This window comes from Leucopleurus acutus (assembly GCF_964270905.1).
Source record: "Leucopleurus acutus genome assembly, chromosome: 6".
In the NCBI taxonomy this organism is placed as follows: Eukaryota; Metazoa; Chordata; class Mammalia; order Artiodactyla; family Delphinidae; genus Leucopleurus; species Leucopleurus acutus.
Genome location: NC_139149.1, coordinates 20,181,839 through 20,209,243, shown reverse-complemented (window position 1 = coordinate 20,209,243; position 27,405 = coordinate 20,181,839). Strand labels below are relative to the sequence as shown.

Below are 27,405 nucleotides of genomic sequence, written 5' to 3'. Positions count from 1 at the left end.
TGGGACCTAATTAAACTCAAAATCTTCTGCACAGCAAAGGAAAGTATAAACAAAATGAAAAGACAACCCATACAATGGGAAAAAATATTTGCAAACAGTGCAACTGACAAGAGATTAATCTCCAGAATTTACAAACAGCTCATGCAGCTCAATATCAAAAAAACGAACAGCCAAACCAAAAAATGAGCAGAAGACCTAAACAGACATTTCTCCAAAGAAGCCATACAGATGGCCAAAAGGCACATGAAAAGATGTTCAACATCTCTAATTATTAGAGAAATGCAAATCAAAACTACAGTGAGGTATCACCTCACACCAGTCAGAATGGCCATCATCAAAAATTCTACAAATAATAAATACTGAAGAGAGTGTGGAGAAAAAGGAATCGTCCTACACTGTTGGTGGGAATGTAAACTGGTACAGCCACTATGGAGAACAGTATGGAAGTTCCTTAAAAATCTAAAAATATAGCTACCATATGACCCAGCAATCCCACTCCTAGGCATATATCTGGAGAAAAACCATAATTTGAAAGAATGCATGCACCACGATGTTCACTGCAGCACTATTTACAATAGCAAAGACATGGAAGCAACCTAAGTGTCCATCAACAGATGAATGGATAAAGAAGATGTGGCATGTATACACACCACACACACACACACATACACACACACACACACACACATACACACACACACACAATGGAATATTAGTCATAAAAAAGAGTGAAATAATGCTATTTGCAGCAATATGGATGGACCTAGAGATTATTATACTAAGTGAAGTTTAAGTCAGAAAGAGAAAGACAGATATCATATGATATCGCTTATATGTGGAATCTAAAAGAAAAAAAAACACAAATGAACTTATTTCAAAAACAGAAAGAGAGAGTTCCGGGAAGATGGCGGAAGAGTAAGACGCGGAGATCACCTTCCTCTCCACAGATACACCAGAAATACATCTACGCGTGGAACAACTCCTACGGAGCACCTACTGAACGCTGGCAGAAGACCTCAGACCTCCCAAAAGGCAAGGAACCCCCCACGTACCTGGTTAGGGCAAAAGAAAAAACTAAACAGAGACAAAAGAATAGGGACGGGTCCTGCACCAGCGGGAGAGAGCTGTGAAGGAGGAAAAGTGTCCACACACTAGGAGCCCCTTCGCGGGTGGAGACTTCGGGAGGCGGAGTGGGGGAGCTTGGGAGCCGCGGAGGAGAGCACAGCAACAGGGGTGCGGAGGGCAAAGCGGAGAGATTCCAGCGCAGAGGATCGGGCCGACCGGCACTCACCAGCCGAGAGGCTTGTCTGCTCGCCCGCCGGGGCGGGCGGGACTGGGAGCTGAGGCTCCGGCTTTTGTCGGAGCGCCGGGAGAGGACTGAGGTTGGCGGCGTGAACACAGCCTGCAGGGCGTTGGTGCGCCGCGGCTGGCCGGGAGAGAGTCTGGGGAGGGGTCTGGACCTGCCGAAGAGGCAAGAGACTTTTACGTCCCTCTTTGTTTCCTGGTGCACGAGGAGGGGGGATTGGGAACGCTGCTTGGGAGAGCTCCGGAGACGGGCGCGAGCCGCGGCTAAGAGTGCGGAGCCCAGAGACGGACATGGGACGCTAAGGCCGCTGCTGCCGCCGCCAGGAGGCCTGTGTGCGAGCGCAGGTCACTAGCCACACGCCCTTCCGGGGAGCCTGTGCAGCCCGCCGCTGCCGGGGTCCCGGGATCCGGGGACGGCTCCCCCGGGAGAGCGCACGGCGCGCCTCAGGCTGCAGCGTCACGCCGGCCTCTGCCGCTGCAGGCCCGCCCTGCACTCCGTGACCCTCCCTACCCCCCGGCCTGGGTGAGCCAGAGCCTCCGAATCAGCGGCTCCTTTAACCCCGTCCTGTCTGAGCAAAGAACAGACGCCCTCCGGCGACCTACACGCACAGGCGGGGCCAAATCCAAAGCTGAGCCCCTGGGAGCTGTGAGAACAAAGAAGAGAAAGGGAAATCTCTTCCAGCAGCCTCAGAAGCAGCGGATTAAAGCTCCACAATCAACTTGATATACCCTGCATCTGTGGAATACCTGAATAGACAACGAATCATCCCAAATTAAGGAGCCCTGTGGATGAAAGGCTCTTGGTGCTGCAGCCAGGACTCAGTGCTGTGCCTCTGAGGTGGGAGAGCCAACTTCAGGACACTGGTCCACAAGAGGCCTCCCAGCTGCACATAATATCAAACAGCAAAAATCTCCGAGAGATCTCCATCTCAACGCCAGCACCCAGCTTCACTCAACGACCAGCAAGCTACAGTGCTGGACATCCTATGCTAAACAACTAGCAAGACAGGAACACAACCGCACCCATTAGCAGAGAGGCTGCCCAAAATCATAATAAGTCTACAGACACCCCAAAACACACCACCAGACGTGGACCTGCCCACCAGAAAGACAAGATCCAGCCTCATACACCAGAACACAGGCACTAGTACCCTCCACCAGGAAGCCTACACAACCCACTGAACCAACCTTAGCCACTGGGGACAGACATCAAAAACAACAGGAACTACGAACCTTCAGCCTGCAAAAAAAAAAAAAGGAGACCCCAAACACAGTAAGATAAGCAAAATGAAAAGACAGAAAAACACACAGCAGATGAAGGAGCAAGATAAAAACCCACCAGACCTAACAAATGAAGAGGAAATAGGCAGTCTACCTGAAAAAGAATTCAGAATAATGATAGTAAGGTTGATCCGAAATCTTGGAGATAGAATGGACAATAGAATGGACAAATTGCAAGAATCAGTTAACAAGGACCTAGAAGAACTAAAGATGAAACAAGCAACGATGAACAACACAATAAATGAAATTAAAAGTACTCTAGATGGGATCAATAGCAGAATAACTGAGGCAGAAGAACGGATAAGTGACCTGGAAGATAAAATAGTGGAAATAACTACTGCAGAGCAGAATAAAGAAAAAAGAATGAAAAGAACTGAGGACAGTCTCAGAGATCTCTGGGACAACATTAAACGCACCAACATTCGAATTATAGGGGTTCCAGAAGAAGAAGAGAAAAAGAAAGGGACTGAGAAAATATTTGAAGAGATTATAGTTGAAAACTTCCCTAATATGGGAAAGGAAATAGTTAATCAAGTCCAGGAAGCACAGAGAGTCCCATACAGGATAAATCCAAGGAGAAATACGCCAAGACACATATTAATCAAACTGTCAAAAATTAAATACAAAGAAAACATATTAAAAGCAGCAAGGGAAAAACAACAAATAACACACAAGGGAATCCCCATAAGGTTAACAGCTGATCTTTCAGCAGAAACTCTGCAAGCCAGAAGGGAGTGGCAGGACATATTGAAAGTGTTGAAGGAGAAAAACCTGCAACCAAGATTACTCTACCCAGCAAGGATCTCATTCAGATTTGATGGAGAAATTAAAACCTTTACAGACAAGCAAAAGCTGAGAGAGTTCAGCACCACCAAACCAGCTCTACAACAACTGCTAAAGGAACTTCTCTAGGCAAGAAACACAAAAGAAGGAAAGGACCTACAATAACAAACCCAAAACAATGAAGAAAATAGGAATAGGAACACAAATATCGATAATTACCTTAAATGTAAATGGACTAAATGCTCCCACCAAAAGACACAGATTGGCTGAATGGATACAAAAACAAGACCCATATATTTGCTGTCTACAAGAGACCCACTTCAGACCTAGAGACACATACAGACTGAAAGTAAGGGGATGGAAAAAGGTATTTCATGCAAGTGGAAACCAAAAGAAAGCTGGAGTAGCAATTCTCATATCAGACAAAATAGACTTTAAAACAAAGACTATTAGAAGAGACAAAGAAGGACACTACATAATGATCAAGGGATCAATCCAAGAGGAAGATATAACAATTGTAAATATTTATGCACCCAACATAGGTGCACCTCAATACATAAGGCAAATACTGACAACCATAAAAGGGGAAATCGACAGTAACACATTCATAGTAGGGGACTTTAACACCCCACTTTCAACAATGGACAGATCATCCAAAATGAAAATAAATAAGGAAACACAAGCTTTAAATGATACATTAAACGAGATGGAGTTAATTGATATTTATAGGACATTCCATCCAAAAACAACAGAATACACATTTTTCTCAAGTGCTCATGGAACATTCTCCAGGATAGATCATATCTTGGGTCACAAATCAAGCCTTGGTAAATTTAAGAAAATTGAAATTTTATCAAGTATCTTTTCTGACCACAACGCCATGAGACTAGATATCAATTACAGGAAAAGATCTGTAAAAAATACAAACACATGGAGGCTAAACAATACACTACTTAATAATGAAGATATCACTGAAGAAATCAAAGAGGAAATCAAAAAATACCTAGAAACAAATGACAATGGAGACACAACGACCCAAAACCTGTGGGATGCAGCAAAAGCAGTTCTAAGGGGGAAGTTCATAGCAATACAAGCCCACCTTAAGAAGCAGGAAGCATCTCGAATAAACAACCTAACCTTGCACCTCAAGCAATTAGAGAAAGAAGAACAAAAAAACCCCAAAGCTAGCAGAAGGAAAGAAATCATAAAAATCAGATCAGAAATAAATGAAAAAGAAATGAAGGAAACAATAGCAAAGATCAATAAAACTAAAAGCTGGTTCTTTGAGAAGATAAACAAAATAGATAAACCACTAGCCAGACTCATCAAGAAAAAAAGGGAGAAGACCCAAATCAATAGAATTAGAAATGAAAAAGGAGAGGTAACAACTGACACTGCAGAAATAAAAGAGATCATGAGAGATTACTACAAGCAACTCTATGCCAATGAAATGGACAATCTGGAAGAAATGGACAAATTCTTAGAGAGGCACAACCTGCCAAGACTGAATCAGGAAGAAATAGAAAATATGAACAGACCAATCACAAGCACTGAAATTGAAACTGTGATTAAAAATCTTCCAACAAAGAAAAGCCCAGGACCAGATGGCTTCACAGGCGAATTCTATCAAACATTTAGAGAAGAGCTAACACCTATCCTTCTCAAACTCTTCCAAAATATAGCAGAGGGAGGAACACTCCCAAACTCCTTCTACGAGGCCACCATCACCTTGATACCAAAACCAGACAAGGATGTCACAAAGAAAGAAAACTACAGGCCAATATCACTGATGAACATAGATGCAAAAATCCTCAACAAAATACTAGCAAACAGAATCCAACAGCACATTAAAAAGATCATACACCATGATCAAGTGGGGTTTATTCCAGGAATGCAAGGATTCTTCAATATACGCAAATCTATCAATGTGATAAACCATATTAACAAACTGAAGGAGAAAAACCATATGATCATCTCAATAGATGCAGAGAAAGCTTTCGACAAAATTCAACACCCATTTATGATAAAAACCCTGCAGAAAGTAGGCATAGAGGGAACTTTCCTCAACATAATAAAGGCCATATATGACAAGCCCACAGCAAACATCATCCTCAATGGTGAAAAAATGAAAGCATTTCCACTAAGATCAGGAACAAGACAAGGTTGCCCACTCTCACCACTCTTATTCAACATAGTTTTGGAAGTTTTAGCCACAGCAATCAGAGAAGAAAAGGAAATAAAAGGAATCCAAATCGGAAAAGAAGAAGTAAAGCTGTCACTGTTTGCAGATGACATGATCCTATACATAGAGAACCCTAAAGATGCTACCAGAAAACTACTAGAGCTAATCAATGAATTTGGTAAAGTGGCAGGATACAAAATTAATGCACAGAAATCTCTGGCATTCCTATATACTAATGATGAAAAATCTGAAAGTGAAATCAAGAAAACACTCCCATTTACCATTGCAACAAAAAGAATAAAATATCTAGGAATAAACCTACCTAAGGAGACAAAAGATCTGTATGCAGAAAATTATAAGACACTGATGAAAGAAATTAAAGATGATACAAATAGATGGAGAGATATGCCATGTTCTTGGATTGGAAGAATCAACATTGTGAAAATGACTCTACTACCGAAAGCAATCTATAGATTCAATGCAATCCCTATCAAACTACCACTGGCATTTTTCACAGAACTAGAACAAAAAATTTTGCAATTTGTATGGAAACACAAAAGACCCCGAATAGCCAAAGCAATCTTGAGAACGAAAGAAGGAACTGGAGGAATCAGGCTCCCAGACTTCAGACTATACTACAAAGCTACAGTTATCAAGACGGTATGGTACTGGCACAAAAACAGAAAGATAGATCAATGGAACAGGATAGAAAGCCCAGAGATAAACCCACGCACATATGGTCACCTTATCTTTGACAAAGGAGGCAGAAATATACAGTGGAGAAAGGACAACCTATTCAATAAGTGGTGCTGGGAAAACTGGACAGCTACATGTAAAAGTATGAAATTAGATCACTCCCTAACACCGTACACAAAAATAAGCTCAAAATGGATTAAAGACCTAAATGTAAGGCCAGAAACTATCAAACTCTTAGAGGAAAACATAGGCAGAACACTCTATGACATAAATCACAGCAAGGTCCTTTTTGACCCACCTCCTAGAGAAATGGAAATAAAAACAAGAGTAAACAAATGGGACCTAATGAAACTTAAAAGCTTTTGTGCAGCAGAGGAAACCATAAAGAAGACCAAAAGACAACCCTCAGAATGGGAGAAAATATTTGCAAATGAAGCAACTGACAAAGGATTGATCTCCAAAATTTATAAGCAGCTCATGCAGCTTAATAACAAAAAAACAAACAACCCAATCCAAAAATGGGCAGAAGACCTAAATAGACATTTCTCCAAAGAAGATATACAGAGTGCCAACAAACACATGAAAGAATGCTCAACATCACTAATCATGAGAGAAATGCAAATCAAAACTACAATGAGATATCATCTCACACCAGTCAGAATGGCCATCATCAAAAAATCTAGAAACAATAAATGCTGGAGAGGGTGTGGAGAAAAGGGAACCCTCTTACACTGTTGGTGGGAATGTAAATTGATACAGCCACTGTGGAGAACAGTATGGAGGTTCCTTAAAAAGCTACAAATAGAACTACCATATGACCCAGCAATCCCACTACTGGGCATATACCCTGAGAAAACCATAATTCAAAAAGAGTCATGTACCAAAATGTTCATTGCAGCTCTATTTACAATAGCCCAGAGATGGAAACAACCTAAGTGTCCATCATCGGATGAATGGATAAAGAAGATGTGGCACATATATACAATGGAATATTACTCAGCCATAAAAAGAGACGAAATTGAGCTATTTGTAATGAGGTGGATAGACCTAGAGTCTGTCATACAGAGTGAAGTAAGTCAGAAAGAGAGAGACAAATACCGTATGCTAACACATATATATGGAATTAAAAAAAAAAAAGTCATGAAAAACCTAGGGGTGAAACAGGAATAAAGACACAGACTTACTAGAGAATGGACTTGAGGCTATGGGGAGGGGGAAGGGTAAACGGTGACAAAGCGATAAAGAGGCATGGACATATATACACTACCAAACGTAAGGTAGATAGCTAGTGGGAAGCAGCCGCATAGCACAGGGAGATCAGCTCGGTGCTTTGTGACCGCCTGGAGGGGTGGGATAGGGAGGGTGGGAGGGAGGGAGACGCAAGCGGGAAGAGATATGGGAATATATGTATATATATAACTGATTCATTTTGTTGTGAAGCTGAAACTAACATACCATTGTAAAGCAATTATACTCCAATAAAGATGTTAAAAAAAAAAAAAAAACAGAAAGAGACTCACAGACACAGAAAAGAAACTTATGGTTATCAAAGGGGAAAGGGGGAGGTGGGAGGGATAAATTAGGAGGCTAGGATTAACATATACACACTACTACGTATAAATAGATAACAAACAAAGACCTACTGTATAGCATAGGGAAGTATACTTAATATTATGTATTAACTTAGGGGAAAGAACCTGAAAAACAATATATAGAGAGAGAAATAGATACATAGATAGATAAAGATATAGATATACATATATATAAAACTGAATTGCTGTGCTGTACACCTGAAACTTACATGATATTGTAAATCAAGTATACTCCAATTTAAAAATTAAAAAAAAAATAGATGCTGTTCTTGCCCTCATGGAATATGCAATCTAGTGGTACAAACAAGATTACATAATGATACAAATAGCTGTGGTGACAGGTAAAGAAATTTACTGAGGAAGGAATGTCTGGGCTGAGTTCTACAGGATGGATCCTATGTCTCAGGAAGTGTCTCCTGGGACTGAAGATGAAAGAGCAGAAGATTAACCGTTCACTCAATACGTTAGTATTTGAGGCACTACATTAGCTACTAGTACAAGAGGCGAATGTGACTACGATGACTTCTTCTTCTGAAGACTAGGGGAAGACTAGGGATGGGGCAAACTGGAGGGAGTAAGTGTGTACAGAATAGATGGCAAGGCATGTGCTAGAATGCAGTCAACATCAACTGGGGGGTCAAGAGATGGGGCTCAGAAGAGACAAAGGTCTGTCCTGATAGAAAGGTTGGGAAGACCTTGCTGAGAATGGGCCTTAGACTGGACTTTGGAAATAGGCAAGAGGTGGTGGAGCCACCTGCTTCAACTTGACCATGTGGGCTTTGGCAGTGAGCACCAAAGCTGACACCACCCTACTCAAAGGAGGACATCCTGCTCATGTAATATGCTCCCCTGTATACTCAATGTTGTATAGTCTCATGGTGATAGTAGGACGGCAGATGGGAGAAGGAAGCTCACCAAAGGCTGAAATGTAATGTTTCTCCAGCTAGGTAATAGAGCTTAGAACTAATTTAATTTGGTTTAGAGAAAGAATGAAGTGATATTTGATGTATCTTAGGGTTCTGGAATAAAAATCATACTGTGGCCTTTGCGTTCTCTCTCCCTCTCCCAACATGGCGGCCTCAGCAAAAATGAAGAATAGGAAGGGGAAGACTATCTCCCTAACAGACCTCCTGGCTGAGGGTGGAGGGACTGCTGGAGGAAGCACCTATGTCCCCAAACCAGTCAGCTGGGCTGATGAAACAGATGACCTAGAAGGAGATGTTTCAACCACTTGGCATAGTAATGATGATGATGTGCATGGGGCACCTCCAGTCGACCATTCAATCCTGCCCACTGCTCCATGGGCTGCTCGGGAACCCAATATCCACTGGAGCTGTCTTCCCAAATCGCCAGCCTACACTGCTTTTCTAGGGGACCTGCCCTGTGATGTGACAGAAGACATCATCAAGGGATTCTTTAGAATTCCTTCAGAGGTTTAAATATGAGCGCAGTGCGTTTATAATGTGAACCCAGCCATCCTGAGAGGTTGAAAGGTTTTGGTAACGCTGAGTTTGAGGACCTGGATTCCTTGCTTAATGCCCCGAGGCTCAATGAAGAGTCTCTAGGCAACAGGAGAATTCGAGTGGACGTTGCTGATCAAGCACAGGATAAAGACAGGATGATCGTTCTTTTGGCAGAGATAGAAATCGGGATTCTGACAAAACAGATACAGACTGGAGGGCCCGTCCTGCTACAGACAGCTTTGATGACTACCCACCTAGAAGAGGTGATGATAGCTTTGGAGACAAGTATGGAGATCATTATGATTCAGACCGATATAGTGATGGGTATCGGGACAGTTACCGTGATGGCCCACTCCGGGACATGGATCGATACGGGGGCCGAGATGGCTATGATGACCGAGGCAGCAGAGACCATGATAGAGGCTACTATTCCAGGATAGGCAGTGGCAGAAGAGCATTTGGTAGTGGGTACCGTAGGGATGACCACTACAGAGGAGGCGGGGACCCTATGAAGACAGATATGATGACAAGATGACCGGTCATGGAGCTCCAAAGACGATTACTCTCGGGGTGATTATAGGCGTGATGATAGAGGTCCCTCGCAAAGACCCAAACCGAACCTAAAGCCTCGGAGTACTCCTAAGGAAGATGATTCCTCTGCTAGCACCTCCCAGTCCAGTCGAGCAGCCTCTATCTTTGGAGGAGCAAAGCCTGTTGACACAGCTGCTAGAGAACGAGAAGTAGAAGAGCCGCTACAGAAGGAACAGGAGAAACTGCAGCGTCAGCTGGATGAGCCAAAACTAGAACGACAGCCTCGGGAGAGACACCCAAGCTGGCGAAGTAAAGAAACTCAGGAACGGGAATGGCCGAGGGCAGGAAATGAGTCATCACAGACTGGGACCTCAGCCACATCTGGAAGAAGTAAGTCAGACCAGGATGCACGAAGGAGAGAGAGTGAGAAGTCGCTAGAATATGAAACACCCAGTAAAGAGGAAGACTGTCAGTCTCCAGCTTCTAAGCCTCCCAAACCTGAACAGCCTCTAAGGGTAATGCCAACCCCTCCACCAAAGGAGAATGCTTGTGTGAAACGAAGTTCTAAGCCTCCTGATCGATCTCAGAGCTCAGACACAGAGCAGCAGTCCCGTGGAGGGAGTGGTGGAGGGAAAGTAGCTTCAGCTCAACCATCTGAGGAAGGACCAGTAAGGAAAGCAGATGAAAATAAAGTAGATGGGGTGCGTGCCCCAAAAGGCCAAAGTGGAAATTCCAGCCGTGGTCCAGGAGATGGAGGGAACAAAGACCACTGGAAGGAGGCAGACAGGAAAGATGGCAAAAAGCATCAAGACTCCAGGTCTGCACCTGAGCCAAAGAAAGCTGAAGAGAATCCAGCCTCTAAATTCAGTTCTGCAAGCAAGTATGCTGCTCTTGCCATTGATGGTGAAGGTGAAAATGAGGGAGAAGATTACACCGAATAGACCTCTGCATTCTGTGCTTTCTCCTAGTCTCTCACCACCCGGGAACATTCGAGAGCAAATCAGATCTCTATCCAGACAAGACAAAATAAAACTCACCATCTCCTGGAAAAAAAAAATCATACTGTGCATGATTCCTATCCTCAGGGAGCTTACTGTCAGGAGGATGGGTGGATAAAAATGTATTAATATTATATTTGCCACAGTGCAATTAGTGCCATAGATAAGGCCTCTTACAGGGCATTCAGAAGAAGGAAAGACCACTTGGTAGAACCAAGAAAGGCTTAGAGTATGAAGTGATATTTGTAATAGCTCATTAAGTATAGGAGGGGTTTCATAGAGAGGAGGGAAGGGCACTCCAGGTAGGGAAAAGAGTTTGAACAAAGGCTTATGAAACATGTCCCTTGTTCTAGGGCTAGAGATGAATCTGGTACTTCTAGGGAAGATTGACAGAAAAACCTTGCCTTCTCCTGGCTCAGGGTCTGATCATTCCCTACAGGGACAAGTCCCCATTGAGAATCACTATATTTTCATTGTATTCCCCCAGATCAGGGATATTTTATTGAGATATACTTCATATAGTTTATATTAAAAATTGACACAAGTATTTATTATTTGAAATACAGTGTAATATTGGACATGCTTTTTATAAAATACAAAGGACCTTTAAGGACCCTCCCTTTAGACTCTGACTCGCTGCCAATATTCCTCCTCATTTGAAAATCATCAGACTTTCCTCGCTTTAAGAAAGATGTATGGGGAGCTATGAGATTTCGTATTGGGAAGTTTGGATCAGACTTAGCAGTTAATACTGAGTGGACACAGAAGAAAGAGATAAGATCAGAGGACTCTGGTCAGGGTAGGATGGACTTAATCAAGGAAGACATCTTTGGAAGGGTACCATGAACCAGGCATTGATGAGCAGAAAGAAAAGAATGTGAAGAGATAGTACGGTAAGGGGAATAAATGTCCACTTAGTTCTATGTTGCAGAATAAGCAGATAATGAATGAATAAATGAATGAATAAATGCAGGTGCTGTGAAATTATTCAAGTGAAAGATCCTATGGATAGAATGAGTGACCAAGAGACGATTTCTCCAAAGATGAGTCGCAAAAAATTGGAACTCTGTAGGTTGACAGCAGATAAACAAAAAAAGTTATTATTGCTACTGTCACATGAGAAGAAAAGGTGTCCTTGGGGCTAACTGAAATTGAGTGCCACCACCAGACTGCTTACCTGGAGTCAGCAGGAGCGGTTGTTTGCCTGAGGGGTACCCTGGCAATTTTATCTATTCTCAGTTAAAAAATCAGAGAGCTCTTCCTTTCATGTGAAATAACCCCTGAAAATCTCCTGGGATTTCAGCAGATTAACTGTGAGCAAAATTCAGGCAGAAAATAGAGGCGATGGGCAGGCTGTGGTATCAGCTGTAGAACCCAGGGTATGGAATTGGATTTAATTCAGCAGAAAATGATTTCAGGGTGACAAGCCCACCTATTTGGATGCCCAGGCCTGAAGCAGAGTCAGTAGTTTTGGTGGCCTGGCTGCCCAGTGACAGCGGCCTGGATTCCTCTCTCCACAGGCACCCAGCAGCGGGAGGGAGGGAAGAAGACGGGGAGAAGGAGAAGCTCATCAGTCTCCGGAGGGAGGAGAAGCTTGTTTTATCTGAGATGCAGGGCCTGCTGCCTAAAAGCCAAGCACACAAAGGCCAGCTGGGGGGCCTGGCCTCTATAGTGTGGATGCGGCCAGGGAACACTTTGTAGGTGGCTCTTGCACAAGCGTTCTACTGCCATGTTTTAAAGAGAAGGCAAAGCACAGTTATTTTCTAGAAGTTTCGAAACCTGGTTGGCTCCCCTTTTCCCTGCCCAGGTTCTGAATGATTTGAGAAGGAAGATAAAGGGTAGGCAGATAGAAGCCAGGACGGAGGGTACAGCTTTGGTCTGCTAATGCCTCCAGAACTAGGTATGCTCGTACCCTGCCACACACATGCTGGAAAGCCCATGCTCTGGAGCAGTTCCAGAAACCGCCTGATCCCCAAGGGCAGCTCATTCCCTGGAGGAGAGAAGGGGGGCAGAGACAAGCAGGCCCAGTGGTTCTCAAACTCATCAAACTGGTCCTTGATGGGATGAGGTACCAGCTGCATGAGGAAATAATACCCTCCTCTGAACCAAGTGGTTTTCCTGATTCATTTAGAAACTAACTCAGGACTCAGAGGGTAGCAGCTTCTTCTACCCCTCCCTTCCCCATCCCTTTTAGACCTACTGTGGGCTTTGAAATTAACTGGCTTCTCTAGGACTTTATACTAAGGAAGGCGGCTTCAGTTCCAGTTTCCTTGAAAAGGCATCCAAAAGTGCTTCCGAGGTTGAGTCTATTCAATTCAGTGAATTTCTCTCAGATCTACTAGAGGAATTCTGGATTCTGGATACTGGGAGCTGACAATAAACCTGTACTGAGCATTGGCTACATAATTTGTAGAGCCTAGGCTGAAGGGAAAATGCAAGTCCTTGTTTCAAAAGTTATTAAGAATTGTAAGCCAGTGACAGCATGGCATTGATCCAAGTTTGGGACCCTGTCTATACAAGGCCTGGTGCAACTGCAAAGCTCCCACACCGTGAAGCTAGCCCTTAGTGCTTACAGATATTATTTATGGTCTACTGGGCTATTTCCTTCCCTTCCTGTTCTCCAGTCAGGAGCAGCTCTGTCTGTCTCCCTTTTACACACACACACACACTTTAAATATAATTTATGTATAAGAGAAATTGCACTTATCAGAAGTGTACAGCTTGATTGATTTCCACAAAATAAACACATCCATGTAACCACATCATTTAACAGAACGTTACCGGAATCTCAGAAAACTCTTTGTGTTCCTTTCTAACCATTACCTTGTTTCTTTTGTGATTGGCGTCTTTCATTCAACTGTCTTTGTGAGATTTATCTGTGTTGTTGTATGTGGCTGAGTTTACTCATTTACCTTGCTGTATTTTGTCATTGTATTTATTCATTGACGTTATTTGTTCCTTCTACGGTTGATGAACAATTGGGTTGTTTCTAGTATTTGGCTATTACAATTAGTGCAGCTGTGCACATTCCAGTGCATCTCTCCTGGTGCATATGTGCACTTATTTTGTTGGAATTGCTGGCTCATGGATTAAGCTTATGCTAAACTGTAGTGGTTACTAGTATTTCCCTGAAGTAATTGACCAATTTACCCCCCTATTAGTAGTAAATGATGTTCCATTTGCTTAATACTCTTGCCAATGTTAGTTGGTCTTTTTTTTAAACTGTTTTTATTTTGGTCATCCTGGTTGGAAGGGTATAAAAAATTATTTATCCCTTGCCTAATTTCAGAAAGTATGGAAAGATTCTCAGACTTGTGCATAAAACACCCCTTCTATCTCAGCTTCTCTCTGTCCAGTGGCTTCACTTTTTGCATCATTTTTTTTTTCCTCCACCTGGTGGCAAAGAGAGCCACAGCAAATTCTATTGCTATTAGAATTTGGAAAAGGAGAACCCTACAGACTAGAGGAGTCAAGGAAGACTTTGTGGAATTGATGGGATTTGAGTTAGATTTCCAAGCACTTGGAAAAGGTGAGCAGGAGGGGAAGGGATCCTTAGGTGGATTAAAGTGGAGAGAGTGGTCCCATCATAGCTGTTCCGGCTGCAGTGGCAGATTCGCCTCGGGAGCAATGGCTGGTGAGGGGCCAGAGTGTGCCGTGACTCCCTGTGGCTGAGAAGCTAGGCTGTTACCACTGGTTTGCTTGTGCCTGGTTTAGAAAAATTAATCTGGCCAAGGTCCATTCAAGGGAACCCAAGAGGAAAGGCTGGAAGCTGGCCAGGATAGGAGGAAAGGCTGATGGAGGGTCTGCATTAGGGTTACCATTAGTGTCAGAAGACCAAAAAGGAGTTGGATGTATTTGGAAGGAAGAATGGATTGTCCTTCGTACTCCTTGTTCCTGTGTCATCGTCATAGGAACAAGGATCTTCATAGGATGCCTGATTAGATGGCTCCTGGAGAGGCACCGTGCTGTCTCCTTGTTTGGGTCCTTCCCTCCTTGCCTCCAGTACAGAACAAATATATAGATATGCATACGAGGCACCTCTCATGAAATCGTTGTCTAATTGACTAACAAAATTGTGGCAGTGCCTCTTGGGCCCAAATTTAGAAGAATGTTATAGGATTAAACTACTTGGGTGCATTTCAGCTGATTTCACGGTTTCTCATGGTGGAAAGGAAGGTTTCTTTTATTTGTTTATTTATTATACTTCTGTAAGGATGTGAAGATTACTTTGGTAGTTGGAAATCTCAAATATATATTGAATATATCTGCATGTTTGTACCTATGATATGATATAGGCTATTTTGTATAGTTCTTTTTCTCCATGGTTGCAAGTGATGACTTCCTGCCAGGTCGGCTGGAAAAGGCACAAGTTACCACTTCAATTTCTTTCACATTTTAATACTTGCATATCATGCTATTTGTGTATGAAGTTGACTGTCTCTCTATAGGGATATATGTAGATCTTTTAAATATTTAAAACAATATTTCCCCTAACGAATCCACACAAAAACTACTAGATCTGATAAACAAATTCAGCAAGGTAGCGGAATACAAGATTAACATGCAGAAATCAGTTGTACTTCTTTACACTAACAACGAAATACCAGAAAGGGAATGTAAACTATCCCTTTTATAATCGCATCAAAACAATAAAATACTTAGGAATAAAACAATATTTCATTCTGCCCCATCCTCAAACGCCTATTTTAGGATGCAGGAGATATGTACCTAACTCTCTCTTTTGTGTCCGGAAAGCATGAGCACATGTATAGAACCAGCTTTCAATGGTTTGTGCTGAAGGGAGGTGGTGGTGGAAGGTGAATGGCCAGGGGTCTCCAATCTCTGCCAGGATGAGCCACTTCCTTCCTCACCTGAAGCCAAATGGTTGTTATTGATGTATGTGTGTGTCTGTGCATGTGGGCATCTTCAAAATAAGCTGAGGTGGGTGAGAGTTTGGGGAGTAGTGTTCCAAAAGAGGGCTCCAATTAGCCAATGAAGAGGAAAGGTTGTAGATTTCTAGAGTGATGGTTCCCTGCCCTTTGCCCCACCATAAATGTCCATAAGCCTCCGGACAAGCCACCCACACTCACCGGGCCTCAGTCTCCAACCATCTAGGCTGAACGTAAGGCCATTTGTCCTACTTTTCTCTCAGCTGGGTTGTGTCACATATACGTGAAAGGTCTGTATAACATAAAGAATTTTTGTTATTCACCAAATAAACGCTTCAGAAATCCTTCAGAGATTCCCCGTGAGACATTTAGACTTGGACCATTTGACTTGGAAGCATTAGAAAGACAGGAAAAGAGAATATTTATTACCAGTTCTTATTTAGGCAGAGTTTGCTTATCCTGTCTATCAAAAATAAGAGCCAACAGGCTGGAGTGGTTTTGATTGGGTCACAATGTTTCTCCACATTTGAATGGACTCCAAGGGTCTATTCCAGCATTTGGGCCAGAAGACCTGCACGTTCTGGAGGGGAGCAAGTTTGTCTACGTGTGCAATGGCCCTGCGCTGGCTGCAGACAGACGATGGTGTCATGTCCCCGCCACGCTAGCCGTCTCCAGCGAGCAGGTTGCCTCTTCCTGCTCTGAGCTGGGTGGGTGTCGAGCCCTGGAATTAAACCCTCTCAGAAGCAAGCTTCTGCTTTTAGCCACTCAGGCCACTCTGGATATTTTAACTCTGAGAAGCTGGCCTTTTCTCAGGCACTGTTCATACTTTGGGAGAGAAGAATTATCACAGCTGATATTTCTTGAGAATGTATGCACCAGTCATCATTCTAAGCACGGTCCTTCTGTGGACTCATTTAATCCTAACACTTGAGGTAAGTAATGTTACTATTCCTGTTTTACAGATGAGGAAATCGAGGTGTGCAGATGCTTAACAATTTAAATTCAACTCTGCAGAAAGTGACAACATGGGTGATATTCAAAAGACGTAACAACTAGGATGATCAAAACACTGGCCAGTCAGAGGCAAGGCTGTGCCCACTCAGAACGGATGCTACCTGTAAACAAAGCTGGTGTGGCTATACAGGTCCCACTGGCTGAGCGTCACCCCAAGTGGGGATTCAAACCCGGGCAGTCTGGCTGCCGGGTCCACATTCTCCGCACTCCTCTGTACTGTCTCTTTGCTTTCAGAGTGTCTGGCACAGGGTAGATGGTCCATCAATAGTATGCAGAATTAAGGTGCTATGGTCTAATTGCTCCCTCGTGAGGGCTTCCTGTTTGCTCTGTCTCCTGCCCCTCCTCTTGGCACCTATGACAATGCCCAGGGCGTGGTCGTGCTCTTGTGGCACTATTCATAAGTGTTCTTCTCGTTTCTGCTCCACGGTACCCCTTCTTCCACCCTTTCAAGATCCAGGGCTCACTCACCTCCTTCCAGCCTCTCCCCCAAACAAACAACCCTTTACTCTACATGTCAGTACTTCCAACAGTCCTGCTTTTGCTCTCTCACGTTGTCCCATGCCATGTGATGGCTTCCCTGAAGATATTGAGAATCTGTGGTTCTCAAGAGGTGCCTTAGGCTGGTTCTGGAAAAAGTGGGGCAGGGAGATAGGCACATACAAGGGTTTAATGACCGAACCCAGGAGGCCCTTCACGTTCCCAAGTGTCTTTTAGGGAAAGAAATAGAATTTATAGACTGGAATTTCTCCACAGATTAAAAACTGACATAGAGTTTTCTGATTCAGTAGGTCTGGAGGGGATCCTGAGAATTTGCATTTCTAACAACTTTCCAGGTGATGCTGCTGCTGTTTGTCTGGGTACCACACCTTGGCACCACAGCACCTTACTCCTCTGTCTTTAGAGCCAGTCCTCCTGTACTTGAGGGGAAACTATTTCGGATTGATTTCACCTGGGAGCTCCGGGCTCAAGGCCCAGGGCCTGTTCTAGTCATTTCTCAGTGGTGTTGGCCACATCCTCTTTATGGGCACTTGTGTGAAGATTTTATCCTGAACAAACTCCAAACAGCTGGCCTTGCTGGTCTGAAACCAAGGGCTGCTCAGAGTGTGACGTGGTATGGTGGTGGCCATGGACAGCCAGGAGTGCATGTGATCAATGTCTGCTAGGACCTCATCAATCTCCACTTCCACATGCCTTGTGTTTTCCCATTGGGATCCTGATGTGAAAAAGCACAAGAGTGGGGCTTCCCTGGTGGTGCAGTGGTTAAGAGTCCACCTGCCGATGCAGGGGACATGGGTTCGTGCCCCGGTCCAGGATGATCCCACATGCCGCAGAGCGGCTGGGCCTGTGAGCCATGGCCGCTGAGCCTGCGCGTCCGGAGCCTGTGCTCCGCAACGGGAGAGGCCACAACAGTGAGATGCCTGGTGGAAAACATCCCTCTTACTGCTCCCCAACCCCCCCTCCCAAGTTTTCCTCCTTAGAACAGTCAATCTTACCTCTTCTCTGGAATCTTCTCCAACCTCTCTAGATAGGTTACAGCTTTCGCTTCTGGGCTTCCTGAGCACGTCTTTACCACCACACTTGTGGCATCGATTTAGACTGTGAACAGCTGGAGGGCATGTCTCTCTGTCTCGTGGATCCTTGTCAAAGTGCAGGACACACCGTAGGTACTCTCTGAATGTTTGATAAATGAAAACAAAGGCAACGGTTATGAAGACAACATAGCACAACAGGTGTAATGTAGTCTGGCTTTGGAGTCATCAGACTTGAACGTAGTTCTCAGTTTTGCCACTTGTTAATTGTGTAATCTTGTATAGGAATTACTTAGCTCGTTCTCAGTTTCTGATCTGCAAAATGGGTACAACAGCATCTTCCTCATAGGACTGTTGTGCTATTAAGATAATGCATATAAAGCTCCTATCACTGGGCACAGAACAGGTTCTCAGACAATGATGTTTATTAGTGGGAGAACCATGTGCTGAACAGATGAGGGCTGGGGGGGCACAGGAAGAGGAGTCCTGGGCCCTTAGCTTTCAGGGTTTTACCCGATATCATCTTTCAGCCTGATTTATTGAAGTGGGATAAAGCAAGAAGCTCTACAGGGTAGATGTGTCCTATCTGAAAGGACAGGGCAAAGAACATGGAAAGAGATAAGACAGACCCAGTAGGCGCTTCACAACCTGTCTGGCCTTTGTTTCCCTTTCTGTGTTTGTTCCTAATGGTGTTAATTCTCTGCCTGCTCTCTTTCAGGGCACCCTCTCTGTATACATCAGTGGACCTGAGCCCAACAGTAAAATCTGAATCGGCCTGTGCTGGGAACTGTGACACCAGGGATCTGTGTTTAATAGGTGTTTGGGAATGCCATCGCTTATTAGTGTACACGATATGTCAGGGCTATTAAAATACGCTCCTTGTTCAGTCCTCTAAGCTGCACCTGGCTCTTGTATTAGCTAACCTCCCTTTGGTGCTATAGAGAGATACACCATGTAATGTGGCAGACATCCTGAGTCCTGGTATCACGCTAGTATCAGTCTGGTTTTCCTCCCCTTCCAGGCATATGGACGACAGGCCCCCTGTAGTTGGGCAGCACCCTGAGCCTAGTCCTGGGTGACCTGTGAGCAGAGGCAGTGGAGAACCCTCACAGCTCGCTCTGTCTTTCCGAAGGCACATGATCCTGCAGGAGGCTTTGTTTTAGGGGCAGAGCTGCAAGATTAAAACGATCTGGGGGGCTTCCCTGGTGGCGCAGTGGTTGAGAATCTGCCTGCTAATGCAGGGGACACGGGTTCGAGCCCTGGTCTGGGAGGATCCCACATGCCGCGGAGCAGCTGGGCCCGTGAGCCACAACTACTGAGCCTGCGCGTCTGGAGCCTGTGCTCCGCAACAAGAGGGGCCGCGACAGTGAGAGGCCCACGCACCGCGATGAAGAGTGGCCCCCGCTTGCCACAACTGGAGAAAGCCCTCGCACAGAAATGAAGACCCAACACAGCAAAAATAAATTGATAAACTCCTACCCCCAACATCTTCTTTAAAAAAAAAAAAAAAAAAACGATCTGGACCCTGAGCTGGACTGTGAGGCAATCTCCCTTAAAGAGGCACTTGTATCCCCCCAAATCCTTTGTTGCATGAAGCCACCGAAATTCGGAGGCTGTCTGTGACTGTCAGATAACCTGGCTCATTCTAATAAAAAAATCAATGAGAAAACATTACAAGTCGTTTCCCACTTTTCCCACCATCCGTAGGTTATCTGCCTGTGCTTTTCATATAGCAGCCCAGGCACATCAGTTTATAATTTTCTTGATAATTGTGTTTCTGGCCTGGAGCCTTTCCTGTATTCGCCACTCCCCCGCCTAATTTTGGAGGAATCATATTCACCAAAACTGTTCAAGATGAGAGCTAGAGGCCACCTGGTTGGACCAAACCTACCCCTATCCTGCTGAAAAAAATTTCTCTGTTGCTCATGGTGAAGAAAGTGTACGAGCTGCTTGGTAAACAGACTCGGATCTCCGGATGGATTTTTATTGATAAAGTCTAGAGACATACATGAACCAATAATTAACTACTTTGTCTACTTTTATTGTTTCTTGTTTGTGTGGCCCCAAATAAGAGGAAGTAGCATAGTGTAGCTGTGTACATGACGGACCATGAAACTGGGTTTCTAGAGGAGGCTTGACTGGGGTCAGCAGTGCTGTTAAATGTAATCCTATGTCTAGGTCCCTGTTCACAGATCCCAAAGGCACTGTTCCTATTGTGTGTGCTGGAAATGGGGTCTCTGTGCTCAAGAAACGCAATGTTGACTGCACAGCATGGCAGGGCCTGAATGTGTCCCATCTGCACCTCAGCTCCTCACTGTGAAATGGGGCTACTACATACTTCCCAGACCTCTAGAAAAGACCCAGTGCTTTGTACTTTATAATTTTACTTTTTCTTTTTTACTGTGGGTAAATTTCTAAAAAATCCACAAACAATAAGGACTTCAAAAGAACCCAGGATCAGAACCATGGATGAAATCAGAATTCTGACTGATAAAGCATCCTATAAAACTCTCAGAGGTGTATCAGGATCAAGTAGGTTGGAGGACTAACCTTGTCTCCCTAACTCCCTCCCTGGGGCCAGATCTGGCCTCCTGATTATTTTCTGTAAATAAAGTTTCATTAAAACACAGTCAAGCAGGCTTCCCTGGTGGCACAGTGATTAAGAATCCGCCTGCCAATGGAGGGGACACGGGTTCAAGCCCTGGTCCAGGAAGATCCCACATGCCGCGGAGCAACTAAGCCTGTGCGCCACAACTACTGAGCCTGCGCTCTACAGCTCGCAAGCCACAACTATCGAGTCTGTGTGCCGCAACTACTGAAGGCCGCACACCTAGAGCCCGTGCTCTGCAACAAGAGAGCCACCGCAGTGAGAAGCCCGCGCACCGTAACGAAGAGTTGCCGCCTCTCACTGCAATTAGAGAAAGCCCGCATGCAGCAACGAAGACCCAACGCAGCCAAAAATAAATAAAAATTTATTTTAAAAAAAGCATCTCCTTAAATTACTAAAAAAAAAAAAAGTCAAGCTCCTCCACCTTACACAATGTTTGTGGCTGTCTTCACAGTACAATGGCAGAGGTGAATAGTTGTGACAGGAATTTATGGCCCACAAAGCTTAACGTACGTAGGATTTGGTCCTTTACAGCCAAGACTACAACAGTGGTTCTCAAACTTGAGCAAGCATGTTAGAATCACATGGTGGACTTATTAAAATCCAGATTTCTGGGCCTTACCTGTAATTCAGTAGGTCTGGGGTGGGGCCCATGAATCTGTATTTCTATCAGGTCCCATCCAGGTGATGCTGATGTTGCTTGTCTGGGGACCACATTTTTGTGAACCGCAAGACTAGGGATTATTGTTGTCAAGCTCTACTGATGAGACAAATTCTAATGGAACAGAATGGGCCTCAGCTGTGCCTAAGGCGCTTCTCCAGTTTCCAGAACAGAGTCGAGGAAAGGGGGGCGTGCCTGTTTCTCTAGGACTCTTTGGCTTGGTTAAACAAAAAAAAAAAAAAAGTGGCTATTCCAGGGCTGTACAGAAGATAGTAGTGTGCATGTATCTGGGGAACTCCGTGAATAAGGCTGGCTAGAAAACAACTCCTCTACTTGTGGGTATTTGGGAGTCCTCTAAATCTCTAGTGCCTGAGGTAAAATGCTCCTTAAGTACAGTTAGAGGTACCATCTTGTAGCTATATAATTACTGAATTCCAGAAGAACATGTTGAAATTCATCCAGTATCACTTCTCTCTGATGGGTGTCAACTGCTGAGCTCTGGGAACTAGTCTTTGGGAGATGAGGCCAAGCAATCATGATCAGGCTTATTATTTTTTTTTTTTTTCGGTACGCGGGCCTCTCACTGCTGCGGCCTCTCCCGTTGCGCAGCACAGGCTCCGGACGCGCAGGCTCAGCGGCCATGGCTCACGGGCCCAGCCGCTCTGCGGCATGTGGGATCCTCCCGGACCGGGGCAGGAACCCGCGTCCCCCTCATCGGCAGGCGGACTCTCAACCAGTGCGCCACCAGGGAAGCCCCAGGCTTATTTTTTTTAATACTTACTCATCGTTGTCCCCATATCCCCTTTGGGACATTAATTAATTGGTGTAGGGATGGAGAGGAAGCCACTTGGTGTAAAAAAGAAAGATGGGGGCTTGCCTGGTGGCGCAGTGGTTGAGAGTCCGCCTGCCGATGCAGGGGACACGGGTTCCTGCCCCGGTCCGGGAAGATCCCACATGCCGCGGAGCGGCTGGGCCCGTGAGCCATGGCCGCTGAGCCAGCGCGTCCGGAGCCTGTGCTCCGCAACGGGAGAGGCCACAACAGTGAAAGGCCCGCGTACCGCAAAAAAAAAAAAAAAAGATAGAAAGATGGTAGGTGACAAAGTCAGACCCGGAATAGGGAATGTGATAGAGGTTGCCCACGAGAGTTCTTGTTTTGAAAAATCAGCTGAAAAGGAAGAAGTCTTCTTACCTGTGAGGATTCAGGAGTGAGATCCTGCTTTTATTGCTTGCTGCTGAAAATTCTCTCCACACAGCTAAGAAGATGTAGGAGAAAGGGGAGGTTTCTGGTCCCTACCGGCCCATACAAATTGGACTTGGTTGTCTTTCAGGCTGGGCTTGGGTTCTTTGGGAGGGAGCTCTTCGGAGACAGCGGAGGGAGAAAGGCTGGAGTCTACAGAGTCGCCTCTGCCCTACCTCCTCCCCCACGCTGCTCTCCTCTTCATCTCTTCAACGAGGGGCCCTCCAGGTGTAGAGAGAACACAGCTGTTCTGATGGCTCCGCAAGGAATCACTGGGGCAGCACCGTTGCAGCTGGTTTGAATTGGCCCAATCACGATGGTCATGCGTGAAGCTGACCAATTATCCAAGGACTGACGAATCAGGAATCAGGTTTTCAAAGTAAAACACCTGAGCACACCTTTTGCAGCCCAGCCAAGGGGCAGTTCTTTTTTTTTAACATCTTTATTGGAGTATAATTGCTTTACAATGTTGTGTTCGTTTCTGCTGTATAACAAAGTGAATCAGCTATACATATACATATATCCCCATATCCCTTCCCTCTTGCGTCTCCCTCCCACCCTCCCTATCCCACCCCTCTAGGTGGTCACAAAGCACCGAGCTGATCTCCCTGTGCCATGTGGCTGCTGTCCACTAGCTATCTATTTTACATTTGGTAGTGTATATATGTCCATGCCACTCTCTCACTTCGTCCCAGCTTACTCTTCCCCCTCCACGTGTCCTCAAGTCCATTCTCTATGTCTGCGTCTTTATTCCTGTCCTGCCCCTAGGTTCTTCAGAACCACTTTTTTTTTTTTAGATTCCATATATATGTGTTAGCATACGGTATTTGTTTTTCTCTTTCTGGCTTACTTCACTCAGTATGACAGACTCTATACAGAGCCAAGGGGTACTTCTTGCTCTGGGGCTTGTCTCTTCCAGGCGGGCTGGGAAGACACCAGACCAACTAAGAAGGGCAACTTAGATGTCTGGATGTTACAGAGCCTCTCCTTCCTCCTTTGTCTCCCTGGAGGACTCCTTCTCACCCTGTAGAATCAGCGATAGGACCATCTTCAGTCCTGCAGAGGCAGGCCGGCTTTCCACGTGTGCTAACTAAGCTGTTTGCAAAGGTGCACTCTTGCCTCCGTCAGGTACGTGGCCAGGGATGGGGTGAGGGTTTTGTGGGTAACGCATGCAGAGTGTTGGGGAGATTCACAGGTGAGGCATCCCCCGTGGCTCATGAGGGGCCTCCCAGGGGAGTCTCTGACGTGGTCAGTAGGATCTGTGCCCCTTTGATGAGTTCTGCTCTGAGCCCTGGCTGCTGTTCTCTTAGCTGCTTACCAGCCCCAGGCATGCAGTTCACGATTTGGCCTTCTGAACGGGGTGAGAAACAAATGCACCTCTTTGGCAGTGACCTGCTCAGTTGTAGAAGTCGGGAGCTCACTTACACGCTCTCATTTTCCCCATGGGAGCGGTCATGGGCTGAGAAGGTCTCTCTTGACACTGAGCTATGCCATCTTGGGGGAAGGGGTGACACAGGTAAAGTGAAACAGTTCCTCTCATTCTCTTCAGTGTGTCCAGTCTTAGATTTTGGTTTTTTGTTTGTTTGCTTTTGGTTTTGTTCCAACAGTGTGCTGGAACTTCTCTGCTGGAATCCCAGACTTCTGCAAAGCCCCTCTTGTCCATAGGTGATTGTCAAAATTGGTGTTCGTTGAGGGGAAGATGGTAGAAAGCTTTTATTTTGCCATGTTGATGATATCACTCTCCTCATTTAATCTTCATAACAACACTGTGGAGTAGGTATTATTATTATGCCCATTTTGTCGATGAGAAGACTGAGTCACAGGGAGGTTATATAATTGCTCATGACCACAGATCTCATAAGTGACAGAGCTGGTATTCATAACTAGACAGTCTGGCTCCAGAATCTTAACTATTGTGCTATGCTACTCTCCCTTAAAGTTACCATTTATGTTTTATTCATCTTTTATTTCTAGTTTCTAAGACCGGGCATAGAATAAGACAAAATTTTAACAAATGTTTTTGAAAGAAAGAATATACTGTTTATTTGTTAAGAAGACAGAGGACCGAATAATTTTTTGGAGTCAGTACACATATATTCCATTTAATGGAATCTACACAGTGCTAGTTTATTATGTGATTTGTCTCTGAACTTATTTTCCTAGAAAAACATGTGTGTATATGTGTGTGCATGAAAAATCCTTTGTAGTTTAGCATTGCATATTTTCCCCAATGTGTCTTTGTATATTTTCACTTAAAAAAAAAGTGAGAGTGCAGACATAGAGAACAGACTTGTGGTTGACAAGGGGGAGTACTTTGCTGTATAGCAGAAATTAACACAACATTGTAAATCAACTGTACTTCAACAAAATAAAATTTTAAAAAGTGAGAATGGCAACTGTTCTGCACACTCTTAACTAATGAACCCTCTACCCTCACTCTTTTTTTTTTTTGGCCACTGTGAGGTTTGTGGGATCTCAGTTCCTTGACCAGGGATTGAACCCGGGCCATGGGAGTGAAAGCCTGGAATCCTAACCACTAGGCCACCAGGGAACTCCCATACCCTCAGTCTCTTGAGTTGAGTGTATTCCACAAAGAGGGCTGTTAATGCCTCTGTAGCCTCTCTTTCTGCTATTTATTTTGTGTTCCAGTAAATTATTTTAATCTACAATTACTGACAAAAGAAATGTGTAAGTTAAGGGCCTGAGCCTGCCTCAAAGAAATAGGTAGAGGATCAAGTTGGATTTTAAAAGACAGGCAAAGTTGTTCTCTAGACCTAGCAATGTCATTCACTAGCACAGCTCTAAAGCGTAATATTCTGTAAGCAGTTGTTAACTTGGAGAAATTAGAGACTTTTCAATCACCTCTAAGCACCAAGAAAAGAACCACGAACAAAAATATCTGGAACCGGGGCTTCCCTGGTGGCGCCTCCGGAGCCTGTGCCCCGCAGCGGGAGAGGCCACAACAGCGAGAGGCCCACGTACCGCAAAAAAAAAAAAAAAAAAAAAAAAAAAAATCTGGAACCAGACCTAGTTGATGCGACAGATTCAAACACTGCAGAAACCTACAAGGGTAAAAGATTTAAGAAGGGAGCCGGTGTTGACCAGCAAGCTGTGTCTGGATTCCCCAGCACCCCAAGGATCCACAGGCCTGGTATCAACCCTCCCAGCTTGTCGTCATTGTGGATAAACCCTGCCTTTATTGGAAGTATGTGTTACTGAGCCATTTGACTCTTGAGAAAAGAACAGGGCATTCGGGGGTAAAGTCACCAAGGACAACTTCACACTCTTACTGGGGACCATGATTTGACAGAGTCTAACTTGAGCCCCATGATTACCTATCATTAAGTGATAGCCAACACCTTCTCCCCATGCGACTGCATTTGTCACACTGGGGCTGTGCAGTTCCCAGATACATACATAACTTTCTGAATTTCATTTTATTTTATTAGTATGCATTTTATAATACATAACATTTTTATTAATCTGCTTATTACTTGTACTATAGTTTAAAGAATCGAGTAAACCCATAATTCTTAGTAATATATAAAGAGTTAGGATTTCAGGAACACATCTCCATTGGGACTGTTATATAAGGTCACTTTACTACAGATTTAGAGGTCAAGTTTTCAGAAGTATTCACAGTACTAACCGCTGTGTGCCATGTTCTGTCCTAATCTTTTTACGTATTTTATCTCACTCAATTGTCAAGATTCAAACTTAGGAACTCCAAGGTTGAAGTTGCAACCAGGTAATAAAATGTAGGTTTTAGCCAAACAACTCATGAACTCTCTGTGTGGGTTTAGAATTGTTAGGCAAAAACTGAGTGCCTCTTTAGTGCCAGACACTCTTAGTGGCTACCTGCAATTGTACTGATTAAGAAAATAAGAAAAAAAAAAATCTTTCCCTCCTCCATGACTGACTAGGTCGTTGCTAATGATGCCGAAATCTCGGCCTTTATGCACTGGTGACGAATCAAATCTCAGAGACAGAGTTTTGGGTGAAGTAGAAAAGAACAGCTTTATTGCTTTGCCAGACAAAAGGGGACACAGTGGGCTCGTGCCCCTCAAAAACTGTGTGTCCCAACCTGGGAGGATGTGGTGAGGAGTTTTACAGCAATAGTTCAAGGGTGGGGTTATTGATAGGTTAGGGTGTGTACAGGGCCTGCGCTCCTTTAATCTGGCCTCGGGTGGTCTCCTCCTAATGAGCTTCTCTGGCTCCTTCAATCTGGAATGAAGAATGCTAACATCTTCCATTTTGGGGGGTATCTTAGTTCTGTAAAAGAGCTCAAAGATATTGTTATGTGTATCCCTTGAGGCAGAACCAGGACCCTGCCCCAAGGCTGTACTATTGTTTCTTAACTGTTCCTCCCTTGTTTCTGCATCCCCTCCCTTCCCTGATTAGCAACTGTTTGAAGGGATTCCTTGACCAGGAGCCCCACAGGATCCTGCTCAGTTTCAGTTATTCAATAATAATTGTCCTGTATCACTTAGGACTTACATTCAGCAGCAAATATCAGATGTTAAAAAGATAACGGCTTATTCCAATGAAGGGTTTTATTTTTCTCATATAAGGTGAAGTCTGGATATAGTCAGTCCAGGACCGGAAGGGCAACTCCACAATGTAATCAGAGACCCAG

The 27,405-nt window shown here is 44.5% G+C and overlaps 1 pseudogene across 1 annotated transcript; it reads left to right on the top strand.

The window, feature by feature from the left end:
* Window positions 1–8,909: 8,909 nt before the first annotated feature.
* Window positions 8,910–10,874, top strand: LOC309962892 (eukaryotic translation initiation factor 4B-like; annotated as a pseudogene). The gene has a single exon. The product of its transcript is annotated as a eukaryotic translation initiation factor 4B-like (transcript).
* The last annotated feature ends 16,531 nt before the right edge of the window (window positions 10,875–27,405 follow it).